A 14,312-nucleotide genomic window follows, 5' to 3' on the forward strand; every position below is an offset into this window, starting at 1 on the left:
TGCTGCCATTCACAAGGAAACTGCATGTCTCCTTTTATGGCCAGGCTTTCTATTCTGGTGCCATTCATATATATTCCATAGAGAGCGGATAAAGAGTTAATCCGTATGTTAATACACAGTTAGTCAACTGTTATGGAGTCCATCTGTTGCACACAGGTCACTCCTAAGTTTGGCTTGCAGCCATCTACAACACCTTCAACTAATGAGCTAATAACCTCTGTAATACACACTGGCTACTACTGGAGCTATCTAAGCCTTCAATCTACCATTTATTACCTTTTCTAAACTATAGTTGGACCCTTAATATAAAGAATGACCATTTTATGTTTGCTTGTCTGAATATATACGAGCACTCAGCCACATCATTAAAATAATTTCACTGCTAAGCTAAACCTAATACTCCAAAAAGATAGAGCAGAATTTAAATTAGGGGGAAAAGAGACAGTGATTCCTTATAAAAAGGTCTTGAGATGTGACAGGAAAGAAGAAAACAGGTTTGTATAAAATAACAAGACCATAAAAATGTGAACTTTACTGGAAAGTTTTCTGAGCTTTGACAAAATTTCAGTTCACTTTTAGTTTTAATTGTGGTTTTGCCTATCTTTGCAATTTTTGTGTTCTGCTGGCAACAGAAGCAAAAATATTGAAATACTACCAGTGAAATACTGGTCACTTGGAAGCCAATGCCAAAGCTCAGCAAGGTCAGGTTCCTGTTCCACAAGAAAGGATCCCAAATTGGTCCAGATCAAGGAGAAGAGGAAATCACGGCAACTAAGAGCAAAAGGTGAAGGAGGAGGTTATGTTAACAACCCTAACCAACTTACTGCATGCACCTGATATTTTCATAAAGCCTCAGGGCCTGGAGTCATGGGATGGGAGAAGAAAAAAAGCCTTTGTTGTCTAGGAATAGACTACTCGTTTTGTGGCTATATGAGAGGCCCAAATCCATGATTTACAATGGCTCAAAGGGACGTAAAACAGTATTAAATATCCTTGTGCTCTAAAAGTTAAGTGTTTTTTTTTTTTTTTTTAAACAAGCTGCGTGACTATTAGGATGAAAAAGCTCAGAAAAGTCACAGAGACATGAGAACAAGGAAGGGTACTGCTCAGAGAAGCAAAGGACTCTTTTCCCAATCTCCCTCCTCCTACCTCAACATAAATAGTCCTTCACTGGCCCTGAGATGACGTTCCTTGTTCGGGAGACCCCGACCCTGACTTTTACACTCAGATTTAACTTTATGAATAGCARCATTCCTAACAGTGGTAAAACTGTGCACTTACTTACATGTCTTCAGGACTTTAGTTTTTCCCCACTGCATTCCTCATTCCCAGCCCCACAGTCAAACTCTTCCTCCTCGTCACAAGGAATTTATTTCTGCTCTGACATGACCTCTGCATCTACAGGCACACATTCAGCCTACCTGAATGCCGGCCCACAGAACTCCACACATCAGGTGATACAATGGTGGTGGCCRTCCCATTGTCCACCGGTGGGGAAAGTGCAGCTCTTTCCTTTCAGCTCTTACAGCCCTGGTGGGAGACCCTTTCGCAGCTCTCTAGCCTCTCCTCTTCTGTGACCCCCTGCACCAGGAGAAGTGCAAAGCCTGAAAAAAGACGAGAGGGACTATTCTGAGAAGGTGTGAGACACAAATGTTCTGGTTGGGGAGCCCTTGGTGGGGGCTCACACTCCAACTATGAGATCTGACAAGCCTTTATATAGCAGCTCCACTTTGCCCTTCAGTTTGCCACCTGGTCTACTCTGCTGGCTGGATTTGATTCTTTTGCAAAACACAAAGCTGTAAAGCTGCAGAAATGAAATCCGTGCAATGCGATCCTCTTGCCTCCTTTTTCACAAAGCTGTCAAAATAATGATGTATTCATGGTATTTTACTCGATGTGTGAAATTTCTAGCACACAGATATGAATCAAAGCATTCTGTGCTATTTATCCTTTCAAAACGATTTTGAGCCTCTTTCTTTTAATAGATGGAAACAATAATTTTAGAAGGTGGGTAGTGAAACTTCTCTTTACACTTGAGAGGACAGCTCAAGGTGATATGCGAAGTACTTGGGAAGCACAGCAATGCAAAAATGTTTTATGCCCAGGTACGGCATTGGCCATTACGTGTCTTGGCTGATTTAAGGGAGGAGAATCTAAAGTACAAGAATGTGTGAGGCTATGTGCATATAACCATGGCTATTCGGCAATGTTCTCTTCTGGGACACACATACACAATTGCAGTTTCATAAGTCTGCAGCACTGAAGTGGCAAAATCTGATGCGTTATTATATAGCCAGGTCTTCGCTGAGGTGATGCCACACGCTCAGCTGTGCTACCCAGATTTACTGCAGTGTGGTTGCTAGCTTGTTCATGTAGGTGGCTTCGAGTTCAATTCACAGACAGWCATTAAACAGGAAAAACTTCAGCAGAACTGGTTCAGATTGACATGTTTACTAGAGACGTTTTCGAGAAACATTCTTATTTCTATTCGTGATATACCTATGAAGCCCAGCTTAACCCAGTAAGACCTACACTCACTTTATATGGGAATGCATTCATTTATTTATTGAGCGTAATCAGTTAGAATGGGAAAATATCAGACCATGCTTTCAAAATACATGATGCATTATGAAGTTGGGTCAAAGTCCCCTGCTAGGTAAACTAGCAGAGACACTTTGACTTCATGGTCTTGCATGGATTTATAACCAGCTGGAGACCAGTGTACCACAAGGAGAACTACATTCTGCGGGATGGCCTGGCTCCTCCACTCATATTTGCTCTGCTCTTAGCACATCACTGTTGTCAACCGTAAGTGGGACTCCTTGATGGTGTTGTAATGTAAAYTGTGTGTCCTAAAACTAAGACGAAGGTAGGGTGAACCAGGTTTTAGGTGCTATTCAAACTATGGATTAGTATTACAGAACTGAGTCAGGATTAAAATAATAAAAAAAAGTACTTAAAACCTACAAGTCAATAAAGAAGATTATTTGTTGGGGAGTTCGGCACTTTCTGATTCTTAAAACATCTTTCACAGAATTTGGACTTACTGATCTTTATTAATGACCCAAAAGACCAGAGCATTGATGATTTTTAAACTGTCATRTGACATTTCCACAATTACTCATAAATGTAATTATTTTTGGAAAAGCAAAGTGTAATTCTTACCATAAATTTCTTTTGCTACTCCAGAAAAATCTTTTAACACAGCTGCAGAAGATGCAATGCCATTTCTCTAGATTTCAAACCTCCTGAGCAATCAATTATGTTGATTGAAAATTGGTTATTTCCTTCACCAATTTCCCGCCAATCAGTATAACATCATTGCACAAGTTTCTAATTAGGAATCATTAAAGTGGATGCAAAAAGTGTTACAAAGTCTTCTTTTGCATTACTTTGCACTGTTCTGTAGGATAAGAGACTTGGCTTTGTTTGTTTAAAAAAATCAATAAGAGCACATATATATATATATATATATATATATATATATATATATATGAGTGAGTGATATATAGAAAAGAGTAATTGTGCTTATGGGAACAGTTACCTGAAGAGAGGATCTTCTCCAAAGCTCGCACCTCTTAGATGTAAACCTCTACAGGAGAGTCCTGTAAAACTGAAAACAAAATAACTTCATAGACCTTCTGAGTCACATCACAGAGTTTAGGAGCACTAAACCCCACCTACAGAATTGTAAAGATATAAGAAACATCCCCCCACAAAAAACACGTGGGACTACATTCCCTAATTAACTCTATTGTTTTTGTGTTAATTTAAACACAGTCCTGACGAATGTCTATAAAATCTTACACATTTCCTCCCTGTCTTCAGGGACTTAACACAAGAGTTCAATGCAAAAAACTAAGTAACCTTTAGATACAAGGGAGAGTATTGAAATGGCTTTTCAGTTTCTACCCGAATTTACTGATGCTCTTTCAAATGCCAATGCTGCTGGCTATTTCTTTTTTTTTTACAATGATGGGGCAAGTTTCCTGACACGCTGCTGGAACTTGTGAGCAGCTTCCAGGCATGGCCAGGGCAGCAGCACCAGGTAATCCTGCGCCTGTCACGAGACCCTACAAAATCAGGTGTCATCTGCTGAAGCAAGTTATGGCATCGGCAGGCCAATTTACTACTGGAGATCACGTCTTGCAGCAGGGTGATCCCAGACACCCTGGTGTTACCCCCAGTCCCCTCTTGCGTGCTCGGTGCTAGCCCTTTCTACGAACCAGCCTTTGAAGGTTCAGTTCTCCAAGTATTGCCTCTCTCCAAGACGTAGGTCCAGGCATGGAGCTTAGGGCCTCCCGGTTGGTGGCATTATGAATTTTAAAAAAGGCTACTTTGTTTTTCGCTTTTTCAGCTCTCTCCAAGCCTACCTAAAACCAGGCTCTGAACTGTGGGTTTTGCCAGGACAGGAATTACTGACTCCTCCTGGAAAGGCACCGTACATAAAGGCACACAGAAAAGATACCTTATAATGCAGATTTCCCCAGTAGAGAATTTTTTTTTAAGTGCACTGTCTATTTAAAAAGTATCCACAGACGCGCTTTAATGCTGAGTCACTTTGATTGCTGAAGGGCATTTTTACTAAGATAGCTTCGCAGTATTCAGTGCTGTTTCTGCACTGCACTCTCTTTTTGCCTCCTTATTCAGGCTGTTGCACTTTCTTTTTATTTTGTTTCTCATTCTTAATTAACTTTGCAATCTTTTTATGAAATCTGTCCTCTTCCTACAAAAGCTTATTAACCAAATGCAACTTCTGAAGTCAAAGACATAATCTAGGTAGTAGATGATAGGTATGAAAAGTACCCAGACAAGTACACACACACTGAGGGCAAATTAAAAAATGATTAAAGGAAGTATTTACTATCCCTTGAATGGCAGACTTTACAAGCAGAAAGCACTAACAGCAATATTGTCCTCCAGTTACTAGTGAGAAGGTGACTCATTCTCCTTATTATATGTATCTTTATCAGTCTATAATCAATATTGGAAGTTTAATTGCTCATTTTCAGCTGTTGAGAATCTTTAAGACTGTTCTTGGGCTGAAATGGTGGCTCTTACTCTACCGACACCAATGTATGGATGTGCATCAGTGCAGGTATACCAATGATAAATCACTTTTGTCATGATATAAAAGGATCACCGCAGAACCACATCCACATCCCCCCCCCAACACACACATCCTTGGTTGGCGTGGAAAATTCAGACAGGCTGAATCTGAGGACTCAGTAATAAGAGAACCATGACTCTGTGAGATAGCACAGGATGAAAACGGCAAAAAAAAAGTCAAGTTTTCCCTCCATGCAGAAACAGTAACATAATCACGCATTCCCTAACTCTGCGAGCACCTCCCCAGGAGCAGAGAGTACACACTAAGCCTGCTTTTCTTTTTTCAGCTGGAACAGTTTGAGGCTCACGTGGAGTACATGACCCTCAAACCGTCAGTCAGGCTCCTTCCACCCAAAGCAGTCCCAAAGCCCTGCGGATTCCTGAAGGCCATCGCTGCAAGATTCTGCTGTTGATTAATAGGCACAATTCCGGCTGATGATCTTACTTCATTGCGTTCATAAGAACTGAGTCATGGGTGTCCCTTGATGTGCTTTTCTTCTCTAAGAACCTGGGAAATTTCACCACATTCAGCGACTTAATGGATGATTTGGCTTATAACTACATTCCACAACAGCGGAGCACCCTGGAGATACACTCGCTTGTCATAATATATAAAGCTTCTCCCAAATCCATTGTGCGTGGCTTTACGCTGCTCACTGCAGACCTTGAAAGAAGAAAAGGCTCTTTTCTTGTCTCATTGCTCCCAGGATGATGCTTGAAAAGCAGCAAATGAAATACTGGAAAGGAGTTTCAGAGTYCTGTTATATATTTGTTTTTCCTCTAAGAAACAGAGTGGAAAATGGCTTTATAGAAAGTTGCTTTGGAGCAAGATTATGAACGCTATTTACAGAATACCCTAGGCATTAAYATTTGACTTGTACAGGTACACTTGCTAGAGAAAGAGACACAGGTAGGTTGCACAATATTAATCAATAAAGCATCCCAAGATATGAAATTGCGGAGTCAGACACCTGTGAGAGATACCGGCTCCAATGAAATAAAGCGGAGCTCTGCCACTGACTTCACTGGCGGTCAGAAACGTATCTCTGAGCAGCCCGGCTGGCCAGCTTGGCTACCTCGGCATCAGACACTCAGCCAGTTTCAYACCATYCAGYGTCTCTTTWTAGTGTTTCAGTGAAATTAAAGTAGTGAACATCATCTTCTTTGGCCACTTGAGTTTTCATCAGTCTTGACTGTCTGGTCACTTCATCAGAACATTCAAAAAGCAGATTTGTAAGACAYAGCTTTTTGGAAATGAAATGAAAACAACAGCCCTTTCTTCACTGTTTGGACACATGGTAAATACTGGCTCCTGCCTTCCTGTGCTTTTTTGACTATAAATATGAAGAAATGAAAATGCCCTATCCAGCAGCAGCACAAAGCTATTCATTGCTGTTACCAACACGAGAAACCTCTTTCCAAAGAGCCTATGAGCAGCATGAAATATGTACATTTAAGCTTTATATATGCAGTAGCAGGAAAGTTAAATGGCATTTTCATTTTATACCTATGAAAATGCGACGAGACAGGCTCAGGCTAGTCTATATATTTTCTAAATTTACTTAACTTGGGCATTTCAAGGAWGCAAAATTCCGCTCTTCTTCAGGATTTATGAGAGTCTTATGTGACTCCCCAGTATCAAAGCACGCTCCTTCTTAACGTGAATGTGAATGAGACCATGAAACTAGGCCTCTTTGGCTTGCAGAGAAAAACAGCCTATGGCAGTATCRCATAGGAACAGATAGGTGAATTAACGTTCCTTAGGCGATCTTGGACATTGTTTTACCTTCAGTGCTCAACTTGCAATCTTTGATTTTTCACGTTTTGCTTTCGTTCACATACGGTCTGTGTGTGTGCACAACTATGCAGATGTGTGTACACATATATGTAAATTCTGAGATGTTTTAAAGTGTAACTGAACTCTCCTCCCAACCCCAAATGCCATTACATGGGACCACACTGACATTCACTTGGGTATCCAGAGGACTGGAACCCAGACTCCGTGGGATAGTCAAGAGAATAATACGGGATGGCCAAACCTGCAGATGTTCAAGAATGTCCAGTGTGCTGTATTCCTGCCCAGCGACCGGCACTGTGGCAGTCCTCGGCATGCTCTGCTGGCTCATTACAATCCCAAAACGTGGAAGAAAGTGAGCAAGTAACAGCACCAGTTTGTCCTGTTGTACACCCAGGTCAAATCTCACCCAGCAACATAGTGGTGGGGTCTCCAAAAACTTCATCATCTTCTGTCTGTGGATGACTATTTTAGGTCTCTGCAACCCGTGATACATGTCTTGTGGCTCTCAGCCAAACGGAGATTTTTCAACGCAGCCTGTAGGCTCAGCAATGTTGACTCTGGAACAACAGACATGGGCAATATGCTGCTGTCCCRTCCACGGAGAAGCACAAGGAGGAGATGCATATTTTGGTCACCCTCTGTGAAGGCTTTCATAGACTCTCACCTTCCTCCAGGCATCCAAAGGTGGGTTGTCAGGCATCTACCTCTCCAAACCACTCCAAGTCGCTGGCCTAGCCAGGTAACTCCTTGACTCTTAGTAGTGATAGGCACCTTTGCTAACTTGAGACATCTCCATCGCCTTGCCTGTGTGAGAGACCGACGTCTATCAAACTAAGGGTCATAATCACTGGATGTTTGGGAAAGGGCTCTGATTTAGATGCAGAGCTTGTAACATAAAAAAGGCATTATAAAATGATACCACTTTAAAAAAACTTATTTAGAAAACAAAGCTCTAAATATAGTCTTCTCTGTCCTCAGTATTTAACCTTAGTATTTCACTGAGAGCCACAGAAAGTAGTAAGAAAACAGAGAAGCAAAACCTCTAGAATTTTGATAAACACCTTTCCAAAAAACACTTAATCCAAAAAAAATTCTGAAATATCCGCACAGAAAATGTAAACAGACCAATGGGCCGTGTTAATGCATTGCTGTGCTCCATCTCCAGCACACTGTTACYACCTGTGCCACATACTCCACGCACACGCTGGTTGATACGCACAGAAACAGGCGTGTATAGACGAGATAAATGCCAAAGTATGCAAAACGCCCCGGCAGCATATGCACACGTATTGACACGTAGACAGATGTTCTCGCYGGCATTTCTTCCTTCTCTTGTCTGCATATTCCGACAGAGTAGTGCTATGTATGTACAGTACGTATGACACAGTGACATTTGCTTCTAACAGCATGAGCCTTTTGTTCTCGTTTTGCTTACCTGTCACTTCCTCTTAATCATGCGACTGATGCAGCTATAACCTAACACAACTAGAAGGCACTGCCAAATGCTTAATAATTTGCAGACTTCCCTGCCTTCACTGCAGACTCAGAGAGCAAACGGCACAGAAAGACGCATGCTTGAACTCTCCTAACCTGGCCAGCTGCTCTAMCAACAGCTGAAAATTTAGCACCAGCTAAGAAAAGCGCTGAAGGCAAACTATTTGCAAGTGTCCTTCTTTGTTCCTCTGCAGAATGCAAATGTTTTCTTAGGGAAATTAATGAAAATAAACAAAATAGACTAAAAAGTTAACTGTCAGAAACAAAGCAGAAAATTGTATGTAAACACAATTCTTTTCATATGATGGATTTATGGGTTAAAAAAAAGATAATTTGATATTGAAATTATTTTGAAGGTCTGAGTAAGGTCCAAACAGGAAAACACATAGGTCAGAGTTGTTACTGTATTATTGCATTTGCCTCTGGAGCATCAAAACCTTTCCTAGTAGGACTGAGACCAGCCATGAGGGCACCAGCAGCAGYAAACTCTGAACCCTGCTCTCCTCTCTTGTTCTCACCTTATGTCCTTTTAGTTCAGCTGCTTATAAYTTTTTTGGATACGTTGCTTCCAGCTAAAATACTCCATAACCAGATCTGTTACTGAGAAGATTAGCTCTGGATTTTCCRAGTACGAAACTCCCACTTAGGCACSTARCRGTGCATCTGCAAAGCCGCCGCTYGGCTGTGAACRCCCAAAACCCGTGCAAATGGCTGTCCCATAGGCACCTTGCGGACAGCCTTCCTAGGYGACCTACTGAAGCTGCTAATGCTGCATTAAGGCCACCCRAAGCCACTTCCACAGCAGGGAAATGTTGCAGACCCTCCTCTGAGGGGTATCCTGAGGAAACCCTKGTATCCAGACCCACTGCCTGTACAACGAGCTTGCACACACAATGGGAGATGCCCCGTGGAGCACCCGGGTCCCACGTCCTCAGGCTGTTCAGCAAATGAATCTAAGGGCAGATGGGTAGAAGTGTCATGAGGACAGGGACAAGGGACCAAATTTCAAAGCTGTTTGTTCACCTGAAGATGCCACTAGGAACCTCACTGGATTTAAAAAGAATTTGAGTACCCAGCTCCTCTTTAAGTTGGATGCTTTTGAGAATCATGCTACAACTGCAGACAAATCTAGCTCTTACATACATGAGCACCTTACTCCCTTTTCACRTCTTACCAACTGCCTATCTGCATATCTGGACTCAAATTATCTTTAAAAAAATCTGGTCTTAAACAGCCCCCTTACACACCTTCCACTGATCTTTAAATGGATCTTGAAAACAATTCTGCAGAGAACCTTTCTGATACGGGAGTAGGACCCGCATCCATTTTGACCCCATGTAACAGGATGACCCAGAGGCAGAACGGATGGACAACCTGGCGGGCCAGCTAGTGTCCCACRCCTGGGAACAGGGCTCCAGTCCTCCAGCCCCAGCAGTGGGATGGCCAAACTCCCTCGCATCCGGCTAAGGAGCACGCTGGCAACAGGAGGACAAGGGGCTGCTCYGCACCTTTCTTCCAAGACTCGGGGCCTTCCAGGAGAAACCTGAAACGCTCTTTCTGACRACTGGCCCTTGGCCATCTTTTTGGAGTGAACCTTCCTAACTTGCCACAAACACACAGCAAGKCATTACAACCAACAGCCGTGGCTGTATAGAAATGCTGATACCGATGTGCACTGGGAATCAGCAGCAGGCACCAGAGGCAACACTTCCAGCTGCAGCAGCACTGCTGGCCACATCTGCTTCTTGTGTCCTCCGTCGCTCTTGCTGCGGGAACTTAAGGACTGCAGGCAGTGCCGCTGCACAGAGCTAAGTGCTTATGTCATCGTACCAGATTAAAAATGTATTCAAGGTAACTAGTTGCACTAACAGCATAAATACACAYATGAATCCTCACCTCCTCACTGAAGCAACCATCATCGGTCAAGGCCTGAGGGGCTCTGCCAGGTCCTGCAGCCCGGTACTGCCAGACTGAAGCCGCAGCTGAGAACAGCGGGACTGCGTGATACCCCCCCATGCAGCTGTCACCCGGTGAGACGYGGTGCCCCGGCCGCGCCAGCATGGACGCAGCAAGGGCAGGGGTGGAGGGCGGCTGGTGGAAAGCCTCGGGCGCAAGCCACGTGGCGCAGCGCAGCTCGGAGCCAGCCAGCGCTGCCCCCTCCTGCGGCCCTTGGTGTGCCGGCCGTCTTTCACGTCACGTCCTGATAGCAGTTACGGAAATCCGAGCAAAAGTCAATGAGCAGCTACACAGGGTCCTTATTAATAAACCTCACTCATACTTTTCCTTGCTATTCYGATGCCACCTGAATCCAGGCCCGACTATAAATCAAAGGGAAACGGGCCATTAATCAAGGCGCGAGGACGTTCTGCATGAGGAATGTGCACTCTCGGCTAGAGCGGCCTCGTGTTTTCTTTTATTTGGAGCTGCTTCATCTCCTCCCTGTAAAAGGGAAAAGTGAAAGGAGAAACTCGTTGGGAGCTAGTCATCCAGGTCTCAGCCCCAGGCTGTCCTGAGTTTTCTCTCCCAGGCACAGAGAGGAACTATACGGTGACACTATTTCCACCAYTGCTATGTCATCGAGCGGTGGGTGTTACATCTATCTGATTAAGGGTGGTGCGAGCACACAAACAGTGGTTTCCACTCACCTCAAAGGTCCTTTYACGTTGTCCTGCTGCCGCAAGGGACCGGAGCGTATTCTAGAGSCAAGCTGGAAGCTTAGCAATCGCTGGAAGAGGGAAATCTCTGGCATTTTTAAACATTTCCTATTTGTATGTGCACACACACATGACTTTACCGCTTCATTCAACGGCAAGCACTTCTGTTTTAAAAACAATTTAAAAAAAAAGCAGCCACGGTACTTTATATCAGAACTTTGAGATTCCCAGCRCTTGTTAATGGTAAAGCCATTCTCTGCAATGTACTTTGTATCGTTAAGCTGTCTAAAGTACACCTTCCTATTTGTTGTCAATTATTTCGTTCCGCGGCTTTGAAGACAAGTAAATGCTTCTGGTGATTTATTCCTCTTGGAATTTGTAAAAGCTGCCCTGGTAATAAACCACTTAGCTTCTGACGCCAGCGAACGCTCGTACTTAGGAGAGRTCTAGGAGCCCATCCGAAGAGTTTCAGATTTGTTGTTCCTAAGTATTGAAAGCTAAGCTATTACTACTATTTTTACTTCACTGAATGATTTCTGCTATATCTAGTGGTTTATTTAGATGCATGTCAAACAGTTACACGGTTACACAGTTATYCTTTGATTCCTTGAATGAACAAGCATTTCCTGCTCAGTTCAAATGTATATACATGGATGTAACATCATTTTTCACATTAATCCTTGCAACCGCTTCTGAAATACGCTTTTTGTCTCCTCTCCTGACAGAGAAGCCTGGCTACAGTCAGAATATAGTTCGAATATAATTTTCCTGGCATTCTCCTTTAAATCTTTCTGGGCAAATCTCAGTAAAGCCATTTGTTATGAGGTAGTTTGGTTTGCAAGAAGTTTCATATCTAGTTGTATATCTTTCTGAGACAGGCCAAAAAATCTGAAGCCTCATATGGATCTTTTTAAATAAACTCAGTGATAAATAGTCTGCAATTCAATAAATATTTTGGCCCGTAGTCATTTTCTCCACAGATTCTCTCCACCGGGGGAAAATTATATTCAGAAAACTGTTAAAATATGAGGGAGATTTCAAAGAACCCCTAAAAGTATATTCATCTATATTAACTGCATTAAGGCAAGAAATGAGCTCATGGCAACTGGCAAATTCACCATCCTCTACAACAAACAATTACAGGAGTGTGCAGTATATAGAGAAAATCACATACCCTACAGCTAAGAAGGATATTAGATTTGCCCAGTTATAAGTAAGCCATCAACTGGCTTATGGCTACACTATTTATGAGTTATGCTGTCTTTCAAGATASAACTCACATTTTGCTTAATGCCATACAACGCACTCAATTTAAATCAAGATACGGCAGATAAAAATGCTGTCCCTAATAARTGACTCAAGTATTTAATGGTTTTTGAGCTTCTCACTCTGACTATGTGGAATTTAAAGGCAGTTCAGAACAGCTTTCATTTTTTAAATCTAAGATTTCTTTACCTAGGGTATAAAAAAATCATATAATTATAGATCTCTAAAGATGACCTACCAGTTCTGCAAGTAGCCATGGGGAGGATTTATTTTTTAAAGCAGGATTATTATTCCTCGTGTTGCTGCTCCTTCTCCAGAAAAACATTTGGGCATGCGCTCACTCATCGCACTCTCATTATCTCACCATCCATGCATCAAGGATTTGAGTGCCATCCCAATTACCCCATCTCAAGAAGGATACGGATTAGAAAAGAGAGGTGTCAAAAATAATCAAGATGCTGCCTGGCTTTAAGAAGAGACTCTATAGGTACAGACAGCTGAGCCTGAAGAAGAGATGACAGAGRGGTATTTTAATATAGGTCTGTGAGGTCACGAGTGGGGAAGATGAATGCGAAACTGTTGTTTGCTTCTTCTCCCGTCAGTGAGATTGAGACATCCAGGGAAACAACGAYGCAGCATACTGAAAGAAATAAGAGGTACTCTTCCACACGGTGCCCAGCTGAAGTGTGGGCCTCAATGGCATTTTACAGAAGCTGGAAAATAAGCCGATTAAAAAGTGGCTTAGCCAAACTCCTGGAGTTCAGGTCCCTCAGGTTCTACTAAATACAGTGGCCCAATTGCAACCCCTGATCCAGACACTCTCATCACCAGCGGCTGCCAGGAGCTGGGAAGCTCTCCAAGGGACAGGTCACTCCATACAGGTTGTTTGTTAAACTGCCTCCCCAAGCATCTGCGAGGGACCCGTATCGTGGACACGGTATTGGACTAGACAGACTTTGGGTCTGATCTAACACAGYCCCTCTGTATTCTTATGTTACATCCTTAGCCGCCTGCAAAAACACTGCTGCAGAACCGGCTCATGCCACTGGCCTCCCATTCAGAGTAACCACGATGCCCAATTTTGGGCCTGCTTGAAGGAGAAAAATGCCGGCTCTGTACATTAGGGACACAGTAAAACTAGAGTATAAAATCAATCCCCATCAGAGAATTAATGGGACGCTTAAGCCAAATTCATACAAAAAGATATGCTTAGAGATAGCAGCATTTCTTTTCTTGGAGTCTTACTATTTTGCATGCACCCTGGGACACCCCACTGAGCAACAGCTACGAGGACAGTGTCCCACCATCCAGGTTTTCAGCTCCCCAGCAACACCATATGACCCTTCTGTGCACAGCCTTGGAGAAAGTCTTTCTGAGGACCATTTGGCAACAGGATGTCCCACACTGCTTTTTTTGCTGCTCCACCCCAGSAGAGGTGATATTAAGGTATTCCACAAAAGGTCCTAGAGGAGAAAGACGCTGAGGCACAAAACCAGACAGGGTGCACAACAGCGGGACTGCATGCAGCACGCTCGCTCTCCCATTCCCTCTGGGAAGGCAGGTGGTGGTCATCAGATGTTCCTAGTTCTGCAGCCACTTCAAAACCTTCAGGTTTTGTTGACTCTGCTCTGAACGTGCTCCACGTGGTCCAGAGCAGTTGTGCCATAAAGCAAAATGTGCACCTAAGCTCAAGAGCCTTGAGTGCTTTCCATGGTAAAAATATTTCTGAATCCGCTCTGAGAAAGTAACTGGCCCCCCTCCTTTGCAAACCATCTTTACGCTGGTGATTTTAGACAGTAATATCAAGAATCCACTGAAATACACTGCCTACGTGTGTCCAAGCATCAAGAAACTGTCCAGGTGGCCTACAGCAAAACTCACGGCAATGCCAAATCAAAACTAGACGATGCTGTGACAGAGGAGTCTCTATCTGAAATTCTGCAACATTCGAGAAATTAGACAAGATTACTCTAACAGTCCTGCCTGGCTTT

The sequence above is a fragment of the Apteryx rowi genome, unplaced genomic scaffold (assembly GCF_003343035.1).
Source record: "Apteryx rowi isolate R43461 unplaced genomic scaffold, aptRow1 scaffold_298, whole genome shotgun sequence".
Lineage (NCBI taxonomy): Eukaryota > Metazoa > Chordata > Aves > Apterygiformes > Apterygidae > Apteryx > Apteryx rowi.